Here is a 20000-nt window from a genome sequence, read left to right as displayed (position 1 = left end):
CCCTCGCGCCGCGGGCTCCCCGAGACCCGGGCCGCCGAGCGGCGTGCAGGCCGCGGGCTGCCGGCCGCAGAGCGACCCTCGGGCCGCGGGCGCCCGAGACCATGCCCGCCGGCCACCGAGCGCCCCTCGGGATGCGGGCGCCCGGGACCCGGGCCGCCGAGCGGCCTGCAGGCTCTGTGGCCGCGGGCCGCCGAGCGACCCTCGGGCCGCCGGTCGACTTGCAGGCAGGTCGACCAGCCGGCCGCGGGCCGCCGAGCGCCCCTCGGGCCGCGGGCGCCCGGGACCCGGGCCGCCGAGTGGCCTGCAGGCTCTGTGGCAGCGGGCCGCCGAGCGCCCCTCGGGCTGCGGGCGCCCGGGACGCGGGCCGCCGAGCGACCTGCAGGCTCCGTGGCCGCGGGCCGCCGAGCGACCCTCGCGCCGCGGGCTCCCCGAGAGCCGGGCCGCCGAGCGGCCTGCAGGCCGCGGGCTGCCGGCCGCCGAGCGCCCCTCGGGCTGCGGGCGCCCGGGACCCGGGCCGCCGAGCGGCCTGCAGGCTCCGTGGCCGCGGGCCGCCGAGCGACCCTCGGGCCGCGGGCGCCCGAGACCCGGGCCGCCGGCCGCCGAGCGACCCTCGGGCCGCGCGCGCCCGAGACCCGGGCCGCCGGCCGCCGAGCGACCCTCGGGCCGCGCGCGCCCGAGACCATGCCCGCCGGCCGCCGAGCGACCCTCGGGCCGCGCGCGCCCGAGACCATGCCCGCCGGCCGCCGAGCGACCCTCGGGCCGCGCGCGCCCGGGACCCGGGCCGCCGGCCGCCGAGCGACCCTCGGGCCGCGCGCGCCCGGGACCCGGGCCGCCGGCCGCCGAGCGACCCTCGGGCCGCGCGCGCCCGAGACCATGCCCGCCGGCCGCCGAGCGACCCTCGGGCCGCGCGCGCCCGAGACCATGCCCGCCGGCCGCCGAGCGACCCTCGGGCCGCGCGCGCCCGGGACCCGGCCCGCCGGCCGCCGAGCGACCCTCGGGCCGCGGGCGCCCAGAGACCCGGCCCGCCGGCCGCCGAGCGACAGCACGCGCGGACTCGGGCTGCGCAGCCCCGCGCTGCCGGTGGACCCGCGGCCGCCGCTTGACCCGTGTATGCTTGCTGTTCATCTCCTGGAGATTCCTGCACCAAGCTGATTGAATGAGGAACATGGAAGCACTGTATATAGGCTTTGCATTTTTCTCTTCGTTTCCTGTACTTTGCCTTCGTTTCCTTTGCGTGTGCTCTATTTTATTGTACATGTTATATTGCTTGTTATTTTTTTATTCATTTAAGGTAGGACCGCTTTTATGCGTTTCTACACCTCCCCGCCCCCCCCCCCCCCGCCCCGCGTCTCCCTCCTCTGGTGCCCGCCCCAAATGAGGTCGCATCATCTTTCATAGTGTACATCCTGGGCCAGCATAAGCTTTCCAAGAATAAAATGCCCCCCCGCCTTTCCTTCCCAAGGACACCACGAACACCTCCTGTCCTGTGCAGTGCTTTTTCACCCACCGCCAGCAGAGGGCCCTCTCTGACAGACCCAGGAACTCCCCTGCTCCGAGTCATCCAGGAGAGGCTGTTCCGTTCTGTGTGAAACGGGTGGGGTGGGCTGATGAGACATCATTGCTTAGAAGGCCATCGGGTTCACCGGTTCGGTGGCAAGAGAGAACATCCTCATCCTCCTTGAGGTTGACTCGGAAGGTCTTCGGGCCCGCAGGACACCGCCCCCAAATGGGCCTCCGTGGCATAGGGAGATTTTGCCATGCGAGGTGACAACAGGAGGGGAACACGGACCCTCCTTTCCTTCTCCCGTCTGAAAGCAGGAAGAAAATCTCTCACGGGAACAGGGTGGTGGAGGGGGCGGCCGGGAGGTGTAGAGATGAGGACTGACTGCTTTCCTGTCTTAAGAAATCACGAATCATCCAAGTGGGACCGCTCATAACACACAGAGGACAGAAGTGTGGACGAGATGAGGAGAATGTGTAAGGGAACGTCTTCCACAAGAACTCTTTTCCATAGGCCGACTTCAAGACTTTCCAACATCTCTAGGTTTAGGGGTGGACTGAGTGCCATGAAAGAATGGACATTCAGCAGCCTGTCTACATCATCTCCAAAGAAGGGAAAATGCTGAAACGTCCCTAGCTCCACAAGCCTAAGGGTCTCCCTGCTCCGGAGAGTTGGAGCATATGCGTGCTTCCATGCCTACACAGATCTTGCGCTTTAGGGAAACCACAAACTAGGCAGGAGCCTGGACTTCTACAAGGCAGTCCATGTTCACACGGGTCACTGTGGTTGGCTTCCTTACTTTCATTGGATTGGATTGGGGTGGGGTGGGGTGGGGTGGGGTGGGGTGGGGGGCGGGGGGGGGCGGTGACAAATGTCCAAGGATGAGGCATCCTAAAGAAGGAACGTGTGTGGTCCAAGCTACCCGAGGTCGCCATCCTCATTGTAGGAAGAGGACCTCTTTGGGGAGTGTGGGGAGGGGGGAGGCAAGGTAGAAGGTATGCAGATAAGGTTTGGGGGAGGGAAAAAAAGACATTTCGGTCCTAAAGCTAGTCATTTCGAAATGGGAAACAAAGGACACAAGGGAAAAGCTAAAACTGGGCACAGGCGATTGGAAAAGGTTTCTGAGGAGAAGAATCTTCGGAAAGGAATGGGAACCGTGGTCAGGACTGCTTAAGATGAGGATGGATTCAAGGACACACATGAGTGTTCGTATCAACAGGAAACCAGTGCAAAACTAGAATTCAGTTTTCTGTCTCTCGGTGAAAAAGGCCAACTTTGGGCTCGGGCTTGGGTGTTTCTTCTATTGCTCTGCTCTCTCCGTCATGAGAGAGAAAGCTTTCCTTCCTTTTTCCGGAAGGAAGGAAGGAAGGAAGGAAGGAAGGAAGGCAGGCAGGCAGGCAGGCAGGCTTATGTCTTCTAAAAATCATCACTTCTTTTCTAGGTTACCTTTATCAGGTCTTGGGGGACTCACGTGGACTTAGTCCTCTTGATATTCAAAGAGCCAGGTTTGGCTCACAAGGAAAGAGGCTTCTCTCTTTGCCTAGCAAGTCTTTCCCTGGGATGTGGGTGACGTGGCTAAGGAGGCACTGTTCCCCAGTGACCTATCTAACTGTTTTACACTCGTTGGGGTATTTTGGACACATTTGCCCCCAAACCGAATGACACATGAAGTCTTTTGCACTTAGAATGCATGTTGAGAGAGGATCCAAGAGGAGAGGGCCTAGCTCAAGAATGTGTTCTCTCTCCTTCGAAAGCAGAGCCATGAAACGGAGTAGGCTTCCTGGAGAGCTTTCCTGACATGGGAAGCGTTGTCGAAGAGGAAGGAACGTGAAGCCTTCTTTGGCTTGTGTCTATACACGGGTGTGTTCCAGCTGCTCTGGAAATGATGGGATCCTTCTTCTCTGCCCTGGCATACAGGGTTTTCGGTCGTCCAAATGGAGGCTCACACGACAGGGACTGAGCCCAGTATCAAGGAGATATTCCACCCGAGTTTCATGCCGAGGCGGCAACAACAGCCTCTTGAAAGATGATGGGGGGTGGGGGGGGGCCACACGTGGATCAATTCCATTCTGTCCATTCAACAGAGGGTCGGGGCTACAGCAGACCCCAGAGAGGGACAGCAGACCCCAGAGAGGGGCAGCAGCCCGGCCGGCCACTGGGTCTCCATGTCTCAGGCTTCCTGGGGAACCTCACCCCCCCCCCCAGGTCCCCGCCGCCCCCCGCATTCCGCCACCCACCTTGGTGCATTTCGAATGGCTCCAATTGTAAATAGATGCTGGTGGGAAGATTTCTACAGGTTACCTGCAATGGCTGACCTGTCATGCTTGTCACCCTGGGGGAAAACAATTCTCTTTGTCCCCAGAGGCGTCAGACCTCCTCTCTCAGGAACCCCTGAGCCCCGGCCACTGGACTTCACTCCACTGGCACGTAGTAAGGGTCATCCAAACGTTCCTGTGACGGTGAGTATGGTTTCCATGTGGGTTGAAGCCTTCCCTTGCTGCAAGCCTTCTGTCCTCACCATGGCATAGAGACGGTTAAAAAAAAAATTGTGTTTGCCACTTTGGGTATACCTTCCACAGCCTGCAGTGATCAAGGCACCCACTTCGCTGGGCAAGTCCTATGAGCCTTCACAAAAGCTCTTGCAAACTTCTTGGGACCATCACTTTTCCAGTCACGCTCAATCATCAGGCAAGATTGACAGGGCCGATGGGAAAACTGGACTCCGAGAAGAACGAGTGACCTACGTGGGGCTGAATGAACTGAGGACTAGGATGATAGTGTGTGTATGACTACTTGTCTACAATAGGACTGATTGGGGAAGCCGCTGGGGGCGGGGGGGGGGGGGCAGGGTGCGGATACCTTAGGAGCTTGGGATGAACATATACACATTCCTATACGTAAAGTGGATAATCAACAAGCTCTTACGACTTGGCACAGGAAACTATACTCAATACTTTGTAATAACCTGTAAGAGAAAAAAAATCTGAAACAGAATCTATATCTATCTATCTATCTACCTATCTTTCTATCTAAATCACTGTGCTGTACACCTGAAACTGCACGACATTATAAATGCTTCCATTATTTCAAACAGAAAAGAATCTCCTAACCTGAGTGAGAGAGAGAGAGAGAGAACAGGACGGATTGTGAAATCTTTTCTTTTCCAGCTACAAGGGAAAATGAAAACAAACAAAACCCAATTTATTTTAAAAGTTGGACATCCATTTGGTGACTTGTACCCTTGTCAGCAAAATGGAATCACTTCTCTTTTTCTCCCTACCTGCTCCGTCCAGAATTCAGAAACTCTCCGTGAGGCTCCTTATTTCTTTGGCAAGAGAGTCACTTGCACGCGTTCCTTAGAGGCCCACGTTACGTTTCCATAAAACGGGAATACACACTTGTGGATATGAGATTCTGGTGCTATTCATTTTCCTTAGGGTGTTGCTTTTCACCTGAAAACCGGACTGGATCCTGAAGTCTTTCAAGTTGCCCCCAATATCTGGCTACAACTCTCTCCATGAATGTTTCCCACTTTCGCCCACCCTTTTGACTTGGCATCACTGACAACGAAAACGGCCCTTTGCCTGAAGCCCTACAGACCGAAGCTGGAGGACTTGGTGAAAACTTTAGAGACATGGCCACCACAGCTCCTGTGGAAACCATCCTGGTGCCTGTTTCTGTGAGAGCCAGTCTGAAAGTCGAACCAAACACCCGACATCATCACAGCCATTTCAAACTGCTAAAGTTGCTTCCACCCTAACATCTACAAATCTTCTTCACTGACACCGCCCCCCACACGCTCCCCCCCCCCCCACTGGTTTATAATCGGCTCCAGTGATGGACCTTTGTCTTCCTTTGGTTTCCATACAAGTGCCTCTTAGGAAATAACCTGATTGCTTGCACCACAGGCCTAGTTTTTGGGAGCCCATCAACATCACTGCCTCCTGAGAGGAGATATGATAACTGTTTCACAGAACCGACCTGTTCTCAGAACTCAGAAACAGTTTCCATGAAATGGAGGCCTCTACTAACCTATTTTCTCCCTTTCCCTCCCTCCCCGCCTCCCTCCCTCCCTCCATCTCCCTCTCCCTCACACACACACACACACACACACACACACACACACACACACACACACACACACAGTCACCAGGTCAGCTTTCAATATGTTCAGAGTAGGCCGCCCCAAAATGTGTCTCCTTGAATTCAAGTCGCTTAAGAACTGGACAGCACAAGACCGGACATTCTGGCCCTCCTTTCTGTCCTCCCACAGCAGAGCACGATCTCAAGTTAAGACGTTTGCTTCCACGCATGTCCGTGATTCTCAAATGGTTTAGTGGGGTTTCCTGGGTTAGGAAAAAGAGGGGACTCCTATTTGCCTGAGACAAGGAGAAGTTCTCACACAACCTTCACCCATCCCTCCCTCCCTCCCTCCCTCCCTCCCTCCCTCCCTGCAGTTTGGAGGGGGCAGCCTAAGGGTGGGGAAATTGGGGAAGGAAAAAAAAAAGCCGTTCGATAAAGGGGAGCTCGAGGCAAAGTCAAAGGCTCCCGATCTGACCGGAGAGCATTCTGCATTTGAATGAAGCGATTGAACAAGGCCCTGCGGAATGAAGCGTCCGGACTTCCCCTCCCCCTCTCCCGGCAACTATCAGCCCTGGCGACTTGGGAAGGAGCGAGCGGTGGAGAAGCGGGCGGGGGCGGGGGCGGGGGCGGGGGCGGGGGCGGGACCAACAGACAATAGCCGCTGCCTGCCTGCCTGCCTGCCGGGCTGAGGCCTGAGGGCTGCGGGCCACGCTGGTTTCTGCAACTCAATCCCTTCCAGGAAGCACCTGTGATGACTGCTTGGCAGGGAATGGTCAAAGCTGAACTCTCTTGGCCTATTTCTGAAAAAGGCCTGAGTCTCAGCTACGACAGATTTTCTGGATTTCTTGGCCCATGCGCAGACCCGCACCCTCCCATCCTGTCAGATCCTTTGTACCCACACCTCCCCTGGGAGAGTTCGTTGGCCTCGTCTGGAACATGAACAAGCAAAACCAAACATAGTGTGACATGATGTATTGGTCTTTATTGAAAAGAAACGTGCTCCTCTCGCACACCTGAGGGCAGGAAGCAAAGGCACGTTCTCAGCAGGACGGGGGACAGGGAACCCGAACCCAGGCCGGTCAGCAGTGGCCCCCTGCCCCCCACCGCCCCGCCCTCCCCATCCCCGTCTCTCCCAGGCCCACGTGGGGCCTCCCTTCCCTGCCTCTCTCTGTGCCCCTCGTCTCCAGCTCCCCCAGCCCAGCTTCCGCACCCCCCCCCCCCCGGCCCCGGGAAGGGGAGGCATGTCTGTCCCAGCTCCAGTTCTGATATTTCACTTGTGAAACTTCCCTAGGCCCAGGTGCCAGCTTGCCGTCCTGCTGCTTCATGTCCGTCTCTATCAGCCATGCCCAAAGGGCACGGGAAATTATGGACAGCAAATAGCACACCTAGACGGTGTGTGCGTGGGGGGGGGGGTGTCCCTTCTCCAGGAAGCAGTGAGGGAACAAAAGGAGGCCTGGGGGAAGGAGTCCTGGGTGCCTATCATCGCGCCCCCGCCCCCCCACCGCCCCGCAGAGCACCATTCATTTCCATCTCCGCATCTGAAGGACACATAGTCCTGGTTGAAGCAACTTGATGAGGATTCCCCTCCTAACGACGTGACAGAACCTATGAAGAACTGCACTCCTTGAATCCATAAATGCTAACGGGATCCAAGGAGTTTTCCATCAATGGCAGAAAAAGAAATGGTCCTGAACATAATAACTGCCAAGTATTCCTCTAGACGGAGGCATCATTCACTTTTTCTTAACTTTTTTTCTTTTCATGTTTTACAATAAACTGTATATATTTAGAGTGTACAATTTGGTACCCCAATCTTCCAATTCATTCCCCCCCAACCCTCCCCGCTTTCCCCACTTGGTGTCCATATGTTTGTGCTCTACATCTGTGTCTCTCTTTCTGCCTTGCACACCAGTTGATGTGTACCATTTTTCTGCAGTCCACATATATGTGTGAATATACAATATTTGTTTTTCTCTTTCTGACTCACTCTCATTCACTTGTTAACAACAGTAACGATGACGACGACCACGACGACGACGACAAGGACAAGGATAAGGACCGGAAAAACAACAACAGAGAGAGCACTGGGCGAGTTTTCCACTTCTTAAAGGAAGGAGGCCGTGTTCCCAGGCAGGTTGGCTCAGCTGCACAGTTCCCTCCGGTGACTATTCCTGGGGGCACCGTCGAGGTGATGCACGAAACACACAGGAGGAGGCCTTCTTGAATGTCCTGCCCAGGAAATGGGGACATGATTCCAGCAGTGGCGATGGCTGCCCTTCTCTTTAGGGTGACACACGGGCCTGATGGCACCGGGCAAACCCTCCCCTCCCTCCCTCCCTCCCTCCCTCCCTCCCACCTACCTTCCTTCCTTCCTTCCTTCCTTCCTTCCTTCCTTCCTTCCTTCCTTCCTTCTTGAGGCTCTTGGCCTCCCCACTGAAAGGAAGAGCCCAGGGCCCAGCAGCAAAGACCTTCTGCTGATCCTTGCCAGGGGGCTCTCATTTTACACACTTGAATAGGATCAGTAGACACCGTCATCTCATGAGAAGCAGAAAATATCATCTAAAAGCCTACTTTCCTGGTGTCTCAGCGTCCAGGGCTCCTCCTTCTCAGGGATCTTGTGCTCTGTAGGGATAATTCACATGCTGGGGGAGTAGGTTCCCAATAGCATCTTATGAAATGGATTACAGGATGTCTTCCTTTGAAAAAGATAAAGATTATTTGGGAAAGTTATTCATATGAAGCACATGGATGATATCCTCTCTGATCTATATATTAGAGTTGACCGTTGAACAACCAACATGGGGGATTAGGGGGGCCGACCCCACACACACCATTGAGAACCCATGCATAACTTCACAGTCCAAGCTCTGTATCGGGGCTTCCACCTCTGGGTACTCAGCAACCAGAGATCCTGCAGTGCCATAGTGCACAGCTATGGAAAACATCCCCTTATGAGTCACACACACACACACACACACACACACACACACACACACACACACGCGCGCACGTGCTCGAGCGCAGACATCTCAACTTTGTTACCCAAACGTTAGTGGTGTTCGAATAATCTTAGAAGTGATGACTGCTGTCTGATGAAATCAATGGATCCATCAATCAATCTATGACACTACACTTTGTATTTCCTAGTCTCAAAATTATTTGGAATTTGGCTCCTTAGAAGTTTAGCTTGGTCCTTCAAGGACAGTGTCAGTTGGAGAGAAAATAACATTTCTTCAAATCATGGAAGTGAAATAGTCCTGGACGCTTATGTGAAACATTAACATAATTTTTCTTCTTTATTTTATAAGATAACTGGAATTAGGAAGAAAATCTCCTCGTGAAAAACCAGGTGCTACCTTTCCTTGACTGATGATCGAAGAGGAGAAAGCATTTTCTGGGCCCATGCAACTTGAGAGAAGTTCTAACTTTTCTGGAAAAGAAAGATTCCCACCCTCCCCTTGCTCGGCCATGCTAGAAACCTTCCCCTGCCCCAAACTCTGACGTGTCCCCTTGTTTGGCCTCACTGTGTGTCGTCCGTGGGCACGGGAACACACTTGCGTTCCGTAACAGGAGAGCCTATGGAGAAAAGATCTCTGCCCACTTTCATGGGATCTGCATTGCTGGCTAGGTAAACCTAAGACATCAAAAGAAGTGCCTTGGAACACATGCTCCTTCCACACTGGTCACCTCATAGGATTCCTAAATGACTCTGGTTCAGCACTCACTCGACTTGGCTGTGTTTCTGTGCTTCCTGACCTAAAGGATCTATCTGGATATGCCACCCGATAGAAGCTGAAATAAATTCACTTTGGACGTGTGTGAATGCCGTTCATACAGAGAGTGGGGACTGCAGGGAGCTCTTGTGGATAAAGAAAAATGGGGGAACACATGTAGGCGACAGCACATAAAGTATAGAAAGATACGCGAAGGTTTCCTTCGTTCGCGGGTTGGGAAGGGGGAACGACAGAACATTCCCTGCTTCTACTCTACGCACGCAGGCAGGCAGGCAGGCAGGCAGGCAGGCAGGCAGGCACCGGAGTGGGGTGGGGTGGGGGGAGCTGGCTCCTTACCCCACCCACCAGGGACGCGTGCGCGTTTAAAGAGACCAGGAGGAACGTGGTGGCGGTGGCGATGAGGAAGGAGGACCACGTTCAAGGTGTGGATTTGCGGTGAGGGCTACGTGAGGTGACTAAGAACTCGGTGCAGTGAGCGGCCCATACAAGGACAGAAGCGATGGTCCCCTAATGCTTGCAGGGCCTGGCCAGGAGCATGAACGGGCGCCCGTGTCCCCAGGTTGGCATCATGACACTAGTTCATCCCTGTGAAACAGGATGTGTTTTCTGTGTTCTCCTGTCTTGACAAACACACGTCTTTACCTGTGTCTCCGTACAACGACGGTCTCTGCGTGACAGTCGGCAGAACATCCCCAGGGACAATTATCACAGAGACCTGAGGTTCTGCTTGGCTGGCAATGCTTGTGTGAATACTGCAGTGAGATACAGACAGACAGACAGACAGACAGACAGACAGACAGACAGACACACACACACACACACACACACACACACCCCTACGTATAATTATGTGTATTTAATACGATATCTGTATTGATTTTCTGTCTCAGATGACGAATGATGCTGTCAGCCTCATGATTTTCACACAGGGTTTCTGTGTGTGTCCTACTGTCGGGACAACATAGCCGGTCTGTGTCATGGAAGCAGAGACACCGTGGGAGTCACAGGAATGAAGACCTCGTTCTAGGAACTGGACCTTCCAGAGGCCTGGGAGCAGCTGGGCAGGGCAGGGCTGGGCTGGGCTGCGGAGGAGGGGAGGGGAGGGAAGGCTGTGGCTCTCAGTCCTCTGAGTGCCCGGTGGCAGTGGCGGAGGTGGCAGTGCCGATGGAGCTGTCAGCGCCCACAGGGAAAGGTAGCCACCGATGTGCGGGGCCACAGGGGAGACATGGAGAGACTCGGGGGAAGGCACAGCTGTCCCTCGGTGGATCTGCGGCCAGGCAGCCAGGAGTGGCCTGGGCCACTGTCGTCCAGGGGGCACCAGCTGGGAACACTAGCCAGACGCAGGGCGGCGGGGGTGGGTGGGTGTGTGTGTGTGTGTGTGTGTATGTGTGGATGGACAGCCTTCCACCCTGCACCTCTGTGCCCACCTGTCACCGTGTGGGATGGCGACAGCCTGCAGAGAGCCTTGGCTGTGGCTTCACTTCCAATGCCTACATCCCATCCAGCGTTCTCTTCGCACCAGCCCTACCCTGGGGTCGCACGGGGAGGGGGAGACTCAGAAAGGCGGTTCCCAGGCTGCCCCCGCATGGAAGTCACATGAGCCTCCGGACATGGCCGTGCCACGTCAAACACGCGTCTGGAGGTAGGTCAGACTTTACATTGTGTTACGGTTTGTTTTCTTGGGAGAAGTTGTGTCTCTTAGGCCAGGAGCAACTGGAATTGTCGGTCAAAGTCCTCAGGCAGCCCTTTGACTTGGAGGCCGAGCACAAGTTTGACACGGTATGTTTCCGGTGACATGGAATTGCAGATGGCCCACGAAGCATGCTCTCGGCAATACTGCCAAGCCTGTGGTCTCACAGGGGACGGTCTCCTCGACCGAGATGTCACCATCTCGGGAGTCCGCACCTGGAGCGACACGGTGACCTCAGGACGGGCGCCCTGTCTGTGCGCCCCATCCGGATGCGCGTGGACGGGAATGGAGCAGCTCTGGGAACGGTGGACGATGCCAGCTCTTGTTCTTCTGCTCTGCTGCCTGCCGTGCACGGCTGTGGAGAGGGACGCGCCGCTGTGGAGAGGGATGAGCCGAGTCCAGTGTCTCTGAACCCACCCCAGGCAAAGAGGAGCAGGACAGTGGGTGTGGGCCCTCCCTCGTGTGTGGCCAGGATCCTGTGCGGGGGGAGAGTCCCTGGCCCTCCCGCTGAGAGGAAGGTGCGAGAGGTGGATCGGCGGCGGCGTCTTTCCTCGGGGCCCCAGAGCTTCTGCGGCTCCGATCTCCCCTCTTCACAGTTCTAGTTGGCGCCCGCCCCAGCACAAACCTACCTGAGAGCTTCCCTGGTATCCGGAAGCGATGGCTTTGTGTTTTGAGGACGCAAGGGGAGAAAGAGCTGAGCAAAGCTTTTCCCTGGAACCTGAGTGTCTATGGGTGTGTCTGGCCCATCACCAGCGAGCGTGCTGAGTGCCACTTCCTGAGGGCAGGTGCTCTTTAAGGAAAGTATGGCTTCGTATCTTTGTGACACGCAGGCCCTTCTAGAATGTGGAGCGAGTTTCTCAAGAATCCCAGCAGAATCCCAGGTGCTGTGGAGGCTAGGGCCTCAAAGGTCCGGCTCCATCCCCTCTCTCCATCCTGGCCTGGCCTGGCCTGGCTGGGCCCCTAAGGACCCTGCTGGCCTCTAGAGTGGCCCCTGCTTCTCGGTTGGTTTCCACGCTGCTGCTCACAGAGCCATCTTCTCCAAAGGCAGCCGACCGCCGTATTCCTTCCGTGGAGGCCTGGCACGGCTCTCCTCGGCTTGGATGATAGCATGAGAGGACTGACAAGCTGGGTCCTTCCTCCAGGGCTGACCTTTTACAAACTCCGCCTTGAAGAGGGGTAAAGTCAGCATGTCATTCTCACGTGTAAGATGGGACCCGAGGGGCCCGTTCCTAGCTCTACCACTTGGGAGAGTGGGGGACTCTTCCGTCAAGGAAACGGAGAGCTCATACTTGATGGTGCGGTTGTCAGAAGCCTTTTTCTAAGCCTCCCCTGGCCCCACCGTGTCAGAAAGACGTGTCCCTCCACCTGCCGGGGACTTGATGAAGGAGAGTCACTCTGGTAGAAGTACCCGAAGCTCGAGGACTTCACTGCCGTCTCCCTTTCTCTGGCACGGGCCCGCCCCTGGAGGAGCCCTGTCTTCACCTGGCCGTGACGGCACCGCTCAGGGGAGCTGGAGACAGGACCCCAATGAGGGCAGGTGGATGGGAGCCTGTTCAAAATGACCTACACACCCAATCTGCCGTAGACATGGTCCACAGATCGTGGACGTGCCTGTGCCCCCGAAGACATCCGTGTGGCCCCGGGCATCCGGCAGCCATCTTCTCCATGTTCTCCTGACCTGTGCTCTCGCTCTTTTCTCCGGAGCACTCGCCTGATGATTCGTGGGGGCATGAAACCCCAGCTGGCAGGAGCCAAATGATCTTCCCAACACAAGGGAAAAGAAGAGGTGGGGTCCCGCATCCATCCAATGTTTCTGTGCCTAAGAATGAGTTTCTAAGAAATCTCATCCTCCTTTAGCTCCCTTAACACCCCCCCCACCCCGGCGCCCGCCAGCCCGGGCCATAGTATAGTTACTTTCCCAGATTTCCTCCCTCTCCTCAGCAGAACCGAAGAGATTGTAGGTGTTGCCACTTCTCTGAGTCTTTCTTTGCTTTCTTAGGAGGGCTGCCCCATGTCACGTAAAACTTGGAAGACATACATGCGTGAGCATCTCTCCTTGTGATTCTAACCCAGGGAAGAGCATTTAAAACTCGAAAGGAGGCAAACTAGGGTTCAGGCACCCAGAGTTGAGCTGGGTGGCCACTGGGAAGAGAGTTCCAGACCCCTTCCTGTTTGGGGGAGGGGGAAATCTCCCCCTCTGCCCCTCTTGAGTCCTCGTGGCTGGACTCATCCTAACATGGACTCAAGGCGGATAGAGGAAGCGGGAGCGGGAACACGTGTTCGTTTGTTGTTGTTGTTGTTGTTTTACCTTCTAGCCGTGAGAAGTGGCTGAGGCGGGCAGCTTTTCGACTGTGTAGACCAAGGGACAGTACATGTGTGAGACAGGGATCAGACCGAGAGACTTAGCTTTCGGGTGCGCCCTGAGGGAAGGAAGAATCTAAACAGAGTTTGGGCTTGGGGGGGGTCCCTGAAAGAAGTCACAGTGTCTGTCTCCCTAGGCTTCTCGGCCCCAATGAATTCCCTACTTTGGGGATCGGAGCGTCCTCCTAACTCCAGGTGCAGATGCAGGGAGTGCGCCTTTCACCCGAGAGAGAGATGGATGTCTCGCTTTCAGGGAGACACAAAGAAGAGCCCGAGGGTCCCTCTTGTGTTGGCCGCCTGCTTGAGGTCACCGTCACGCCAAATGATCACTGTGCCACGGAGGTGCATTTTGGCGTGGCCTATCCTGGGCTCCACAGCCACCTCCCTGAGAACGGGTATGGTCAGAACCGTAGGAAGCTCAAGGGCGCCGCCAGCCGGTTTCAAAAACGTATCTGTCAGCACCTGCTGGCTGCAACCGCGAGGTTTGCAAGTGCCCTCCGCATAATTCTCCCCCTCCCCCGCAACGACGTCATCACTTCCAATCCTGGCGAACAATGTATGGAACCTTTGCTGGGGTTTTCGTTTGTTTCTCTTTTGTGGGGTTTCTCTCTCTCTCTCTCTCTCTCTCTCTCTCTCTCTCTCTGTCTCTCTGTCTCTGTCTCTGTCTCTGTCTCTGTCTCTGTCTCTCTCTGTCTCTCTCTCTCTGTCACACGCGCTCTGATGTTCGGGGCCTAATGGGAGAAATGAAATCAAGCGAGGGGTTTTGCCCTCAGGTTGCCTTGGTCTCGGGTTGACTTGTGTGCGCTGAGAAAGACGGCCTTTACTGAAGGCCCTGCGCAGACTTTTTGACACCCCCGATCCATGGAATCCTGAAGCTGTGGAACCTAGAAATCTTTCGGTCTCCTTTTGATTTGGAAATCTTCTCCTTGACAGAAAGAAGCCCATTTAAAAGAGAAAAAGAAAAAGTGGAACTGCATGAGCAGATCGGTTTTTAGATCTCAGCCGGGCGGCTGCCCGGTTCTCTGGGGAGAACTGTCTTCATCTTGCAAATCTGTACACACAGCCCACAGTGGCCTGGGATGGAGGCCAGTGGACTGGATTGGGCAGAACCTGAGACCAGAGGAAAGAGAAAAAAAATAAGAAAAATGGTGGTGGTGGTTGGGGGGAGGGGGAAGAGGTCTGCTTTGAAAAATAGGAACTGCTGGCAGGGCTCCCTCACCCCCACCCCCCCACCCCAAAGTAGGACTGTGTATCCAGGCGTAGAAATGATACTGCGCCAAGAAGGCAAGCGCTGTTGAGACTGCTGTTCCTATGATGTTACAAACCGAAAGCGATGCTTTCTGGTCAAGGCTCTCCATGACAATCTGCTAAGCAAATCACACGTTGGCTGTTTTGGACGTTCTCTGCAGTTTTCATTGGGAGTGAGGAAGAGCCGTTTGTACATGTTTTGATACAATGTTTTGAATGCTGTGGGACCATGGTATGTTTCCGCCGTGGATGAACAAGGTTGCCTTTTCCAGCTTCCGCTTGCATGGTCATTTCCTGGTCCTGACGACCCCCCCCGCCCCAAGTGAGGGAGGCCTGTGTGTCTTTGTGTCCATTTAGAAGGGTTGGTGCTTGATGCCAGCATGATATCCAAATCTTGATTTTGGACTTACCAAACTACTGTTGGGAGTTTGTTTCTTGTCTTAATCTCCCTTAACTCTTGCAGTCACCTGAGTGTCCACTCTTGATTTCGCATCTCTCTCTGCCTCTGTCTCTGTCTCTCTCGCTCTTTCCTTTTGTTGATTTCTTCAAGGCAAGCCATCTTTTTCCTCCTCCTCCTCCTCCTCCTCCTCCTCCTCCTCCTCCTCCTCCTCCTCCTCCTCCCCCCCCCCTCCTCCTCCCCCACCACCCTCCTCTTCCTCTTGCTCCTTTCTCTGCCCCCCTCCCCCCTCCCTCCCTCCTCCCCCCGCCCTTTTAAAATGGAAGTCTAACAGACTGACAAGAGTATATTGGTTTTCAGGTGTATACCCTAGCGAGTGGCTATGTTTACACATGGCCCAGGGATCTCCGTGATAAGTCTCGTTACTGTCTGTCACCATTCGATGTCATGACAGTAGGATGGACTCTATTCCGCCTGCTGTACATGACATCCTGCGAGTGAGTTGTTTATTTCATAACTAGAAGTGGGCACCGCTTCCTCTCCCTCACCTATTGCACTCGTCTCCCTCTTCCCCCCTCCCTCCCTCCTCTGGCCACCCCCCATTTGTTCCTTTTAGGTGTCGAGGAACCTGTTTGCGGTTCCTTCTTTGTGTTCATGTGTGTGTATTGCTGTGTACGTTCTTCACAGACATGATAGTCTCGCGACCTGAGGTATCTTGTGTAGCGCAATACCCTCTGGGTCTCTCCATGTTTCCGCGGATGGCAAGACCTCATTCCCTGGTAGGGTTGAGTCATAAACGCGCGCGCGCCTGTGTGTGACTAGGTAGAGACGTATGCACACAGAGAGCGCTATCGGTATGTCCCTAACTATGGCTACATAGGGATAGGTGTGGATACACATACACGTGTATGTATGTGTCACCCTCACCCCCTCGGTGGGCACGTAGTGGAGTTGCTGGGTCACGTGGTAGTTGTTGGTGCAGTGCTTTCAGGGACTTCTGTGCTGTTTTCCGTAGTGTCATCTGTTGTCGGGGAGCCATTCTGTCAGGCGCCAGGTGATATCTCTGAGTCCTCCAGCATGACATGGTGGTGGTCTCTCTCAGCGTGAAAAATAGGTGTCCCGTCAGGAGCCACTTTCCTCTGCCGTTTGGAACTTGCTGTCGCGATTCCAGATCCTGGGCCTGGCCGTGTATGCTTGTGCAGAGAAATGCCAGCGCTTTCTATCATACCCTCCATTTAAAAAAAAAATGGTTCTGTATTTGATGGGCTGCGTTGGGTCTTTTTTTGCTGTGCGCGGGCTTTCTTTCCGTTGCGGTGAGTGGGGGCTCCCCTTCGTTGTGGTGCGCAGGCTCCTCATTGCCAGTGGCTTCTCTTGGTGCGGAGCACGGGCTCCAGGCACGGGGGCTTCAGGAGTTGCGGCACATGGGCTCAGTCGTTGTGCCTCACGGGCTTCGTTGCTCCGCGGCATGTGGGACCTTCCTGGAGCAGGGATCGAACCCGTGTCCCCTGCAGTGGCGGGCGGATTCTTAAGCAGTGCGCCAGCTAGGCAGCCCCAGTTGTTTCTTGTATTTCAGGGAAAGGTTTCCTTTGGCTTTTGGTTTTGTCCCCGCCCCCACCCCCCAAGAAAGGTACTGTTGGTTGCTTTGTTGACAGTGGAAAACTGTGTTGCGGTTGCTGTTGGAGTGGTGGGGGTCGTCGTCCTTGTTGCTTTGTTTCCTTTGTGGGCGTTGTTTTCTGTTGGTTTTTTCTGGCTTTGTTTCCTTGTGGATGAAAATGCCTGGTCTTGGTCTGCTCTGTTCAGGCCTCCTGCCCACTTTCCCCATCGGGTTGCTTGTTCTGGGGGGGCTGCGTTGCATGAGGCCTTGCCCTGTTTTGGACAGGAACCTCTTATGGGACATGCTTGAGGTTTTCAGATGCGTGTGTGTGTGTACGTGTACACGTGTGTGTGTCTGTACGTGTACACGTGTGCATACACGTACATGTGTGTGTGCCTTTACGTACTCCTTGAAGGGCCACAGCAGTCCCAGAGCTTGACTTTGACTTTTTGGTAGTTTGGCTTGGTTTGATTTTGGTGGGACGACAGGTCACTGTGAACCTTTACTGTAAATCTCTCTCTCACACGCACGCGCGCGCGCGCGCGCGCACACACACACACACACACACGCACGCACGCACGCACGCACACTCACCACGTTGCATTGTGTAGATGTCCTGGAACGCGGTTTCTTTAGTGGATGGCTGTTGACTCGCTGCTCCCCGCCCCCCTGCCCCCGCCCGCCGGTGACTGTGGTCAGTCCATTTTGAAATCCACGTTCTGACCTCAAGGGCATGTTCCCCACCCACGCACCCATGTGTTCTCTTTGGACTTTGTCGCGGTCTGTGCGGAAATAGATGTTTGTTTCCATTTGTGTGGGGCCAGAGTGTATGTTTACTTTCGTTTCTAGCTTCCGGGCTCTGCGTATCAGCTTTCCAAAGCCCTTCCCCGTGCCAGAAGGGATGAGTTCCTGCGTCGTTCTCTGAGCGCTTGCCTGGTTTCGTTTCGCTGGTCCCCGCCTTCCCTCCCTCCCTCCCTCCCTCCCTCCCTCCCTCCCTCCCTCTCACCCTCCGGGGAGCTGGGGATCTCGCTTGTGGCACTGTGGGCGTCTCCGTGGAATTCCCCGCGCCCCCCCCCCCCCCATGGCCTGGAATCGCGTCCCCTTCCAGGCAGCCTCCCGGCGGCATCTTGCCAGCTACCCCCGCCCCCGTGTGCTGCCGGGGATCGGGACGCGCCGTGTCGTGTCGTGTCGTGTCGGGCCGGGAGCTAGCTCCGAGGCGGACCCCTCGGGGCCGCGCGGGACGCCCGCCCCGCTCCGGGAGGAGCTCGGGCGTTTGGGCGGCCCGGCGCTCCGGCGTCCTCGGTGGCCGGCCGGCGACCGGGATCCGGCCCGGGGACGTTCGAGCCGGTTGTCGGGCGCCACCTGGCGGCCGCTTTTATATTGTCCCTTCCCTCCGGAGCTCCGGCGACCTTGTCGAGGGCTGTGACTCAGCCGCCGGGCCCGAAGCAGAGTTCCGGGAGGCGGGCGACGCTGGTGCTGGCAGCCCCGGTGGCGCCGAGGCGTAGGCGCCTCCTGCTGTCGCCTGAGATTGGGCCTGCAGATCTATGGGGCTGTGACTGCCGCCGCGCTCCCGAGCCGGGGCTGAGGGGCCGCCTGGCCGGGTCGACCAGCATGCGCCCGTGCCCCTCCGGCCGCGGGAACCCATGTCGGGTCGTGCCGCCGCGGTGGGAGAGGAGAGGGTCTGCCGCGCCCGGAGCGCCTGGGACTTGGTGGCCCGGCCTTCTCCTGGGCCGCCCTTGGGAGCGTTCGTTCCCCGACCCCCCCCACCTCCCTTTCCCGGTGCCCCCCGCGTCCCGCTCCGGAGGTGGGGACCGGCTCGGGCCGAGCGTTGAGGCCGGTGGAGGCCGCCACGGGCTCGGTGGTGGACGCGCGTGCGTCCCGGTCGTCAGATGCTTTCGGGCCGATGGTTTTCCGAGCCGGACTCCAGAGGTGAGGACCGGCCTGGGCCGCCAGCGGTGACCCGGAGAGGCTGGCCCGGGCCTGGGTGCGTTGCCCCGTGGGCTCCGGGCGTCTCCCTGGAGAAATGGGTTCAAGTCCCGATGGGTCCGGAGACGTGGACGGACCGGCCCCTGCTCGCGCAGGTGGCCGGCGAGGGTGCACCCGGCCTGTCAGCGTGCCCGCGTGGGTCCCGGTCGTCGGACGCGACTTTGTCTCCCCCCTCCGCTCTCCACCCCGAGTCCGGGCCGGGAGGTGGGGACTGGCGCGAGCCATACTGGGTGGCCCGGGGAGGGGCTCCCGGGCCCGGGCGTGGTCCCTCATGGGGCCCGCTCATCGGAGGCGGCTCGGAGGGGTGCTGTGTTTCTTTCTTGGAACCAAGTCCTGGCCCGGAGACTCGGATGGACCGGTGCCTGCCCGCGTGGGGGGACCGGGGAGGGCGTCCCCAGCCCGCTCCCTCTCCCCCGTGTCCCCGGCCCACTCTGCCACCCCTCCATCCCCGGGTCGACCAGGTGGCCCCGGGCGCTCCGGGGCAAGTGTGGATGGGGAAGTGTTGGGGGCAGGTGGCCGGACCGAGGTTCCGGGGGCCCCCGTGAACCTCGTGGGTGGGCCCCGCTGTCGGGCGCGATGATTTCTTCCGCCGGAAATGGGGCCTTTTTGCCACCAGATAGGTGCTGACACGGTGTTCTTCTGCGTCTGTCGCCGATAGACGCTGGGGCTCCGGACGCGGGCAGGACTCCGGGCTGGGGGCGGCTGTCTGACGCCCGGCTCGGTCCTTGCCGCTTGAGCTGCCCGCTTGGGCCTGCGCGCCGGCTCTTGCGTGCGCGTCCGGCTGCCCCGACCCGCGGTGCCGCCTCCGGCCTCTGGCTGAGCCCGAGGGCGGCGGGGCCAGGTGGCGTCGGGTGCTCGACCCTGTGCGCTGCCCCCGCTGCAGGCACCCGGTGGTGAGTGGCCGGCACGACCCCACCCCACAGGCTCTGTGCCCCGTGTCAGGCGTTCTCGTTCTGGGGTGGCTGGCTGCTCTTTGCCCGAGACGAAGGGGCGCCGGCGAGGCGGAAGCGGGCCTCCGTGTGATGGGTCTTCGCCGTGCCTCCCCTGCGGGCCTCCCCCGCCGTGGCTTTAGGCTGGGTGGGTCAACCGATTGATGTGGTGGTGCCACGCTCCGCTGGGCTGGGCCTAAGCCGTGCCAGAAGAGGGACGGACGTTCCTGGGGGACGGGACCGCTCTTCTCGTTCTGTCCGCGGGCTCCTCGCCTCTCTTCCGCCCCGCCTGCCAGGGTGTGCGGAAGGCAGGGGTGCGGCCTCCGGCCCCGAACCCGCGGTCTCCCGCCCCCGCCTCCCAGCGTGGGCGCGGGGACCGGGGTCCTCGGACGCAGCAGACGCTCTCGCTGTGCCTCTTTGGCGTACGCCTCGCGAGCGGCCCTCCCCGCGGCGGGGAGGGCCGCCCCGCCGCCACGC

Source organism: Hippopotamus amphibius, chromosome 15, assembly GCF_030028045.1.
Source record: "Hippopotamus amphibius kiboko isolate mHipAmp2 chromosome 15, mHipAmp2.hap2, whole genome shotgun sequence".
Taxonomy (NCBI): Eukaryota; Metazoa; Chordata; class Mammalia; order Artiodactyla; family Hippopotamidae; genus Hippopotamus; species Hippopotamus amphibius.
The sequence above is the reverse complement of the archived record's forward strand: the minus strand, read 5'-3'. Positions refer to the sequence as shown.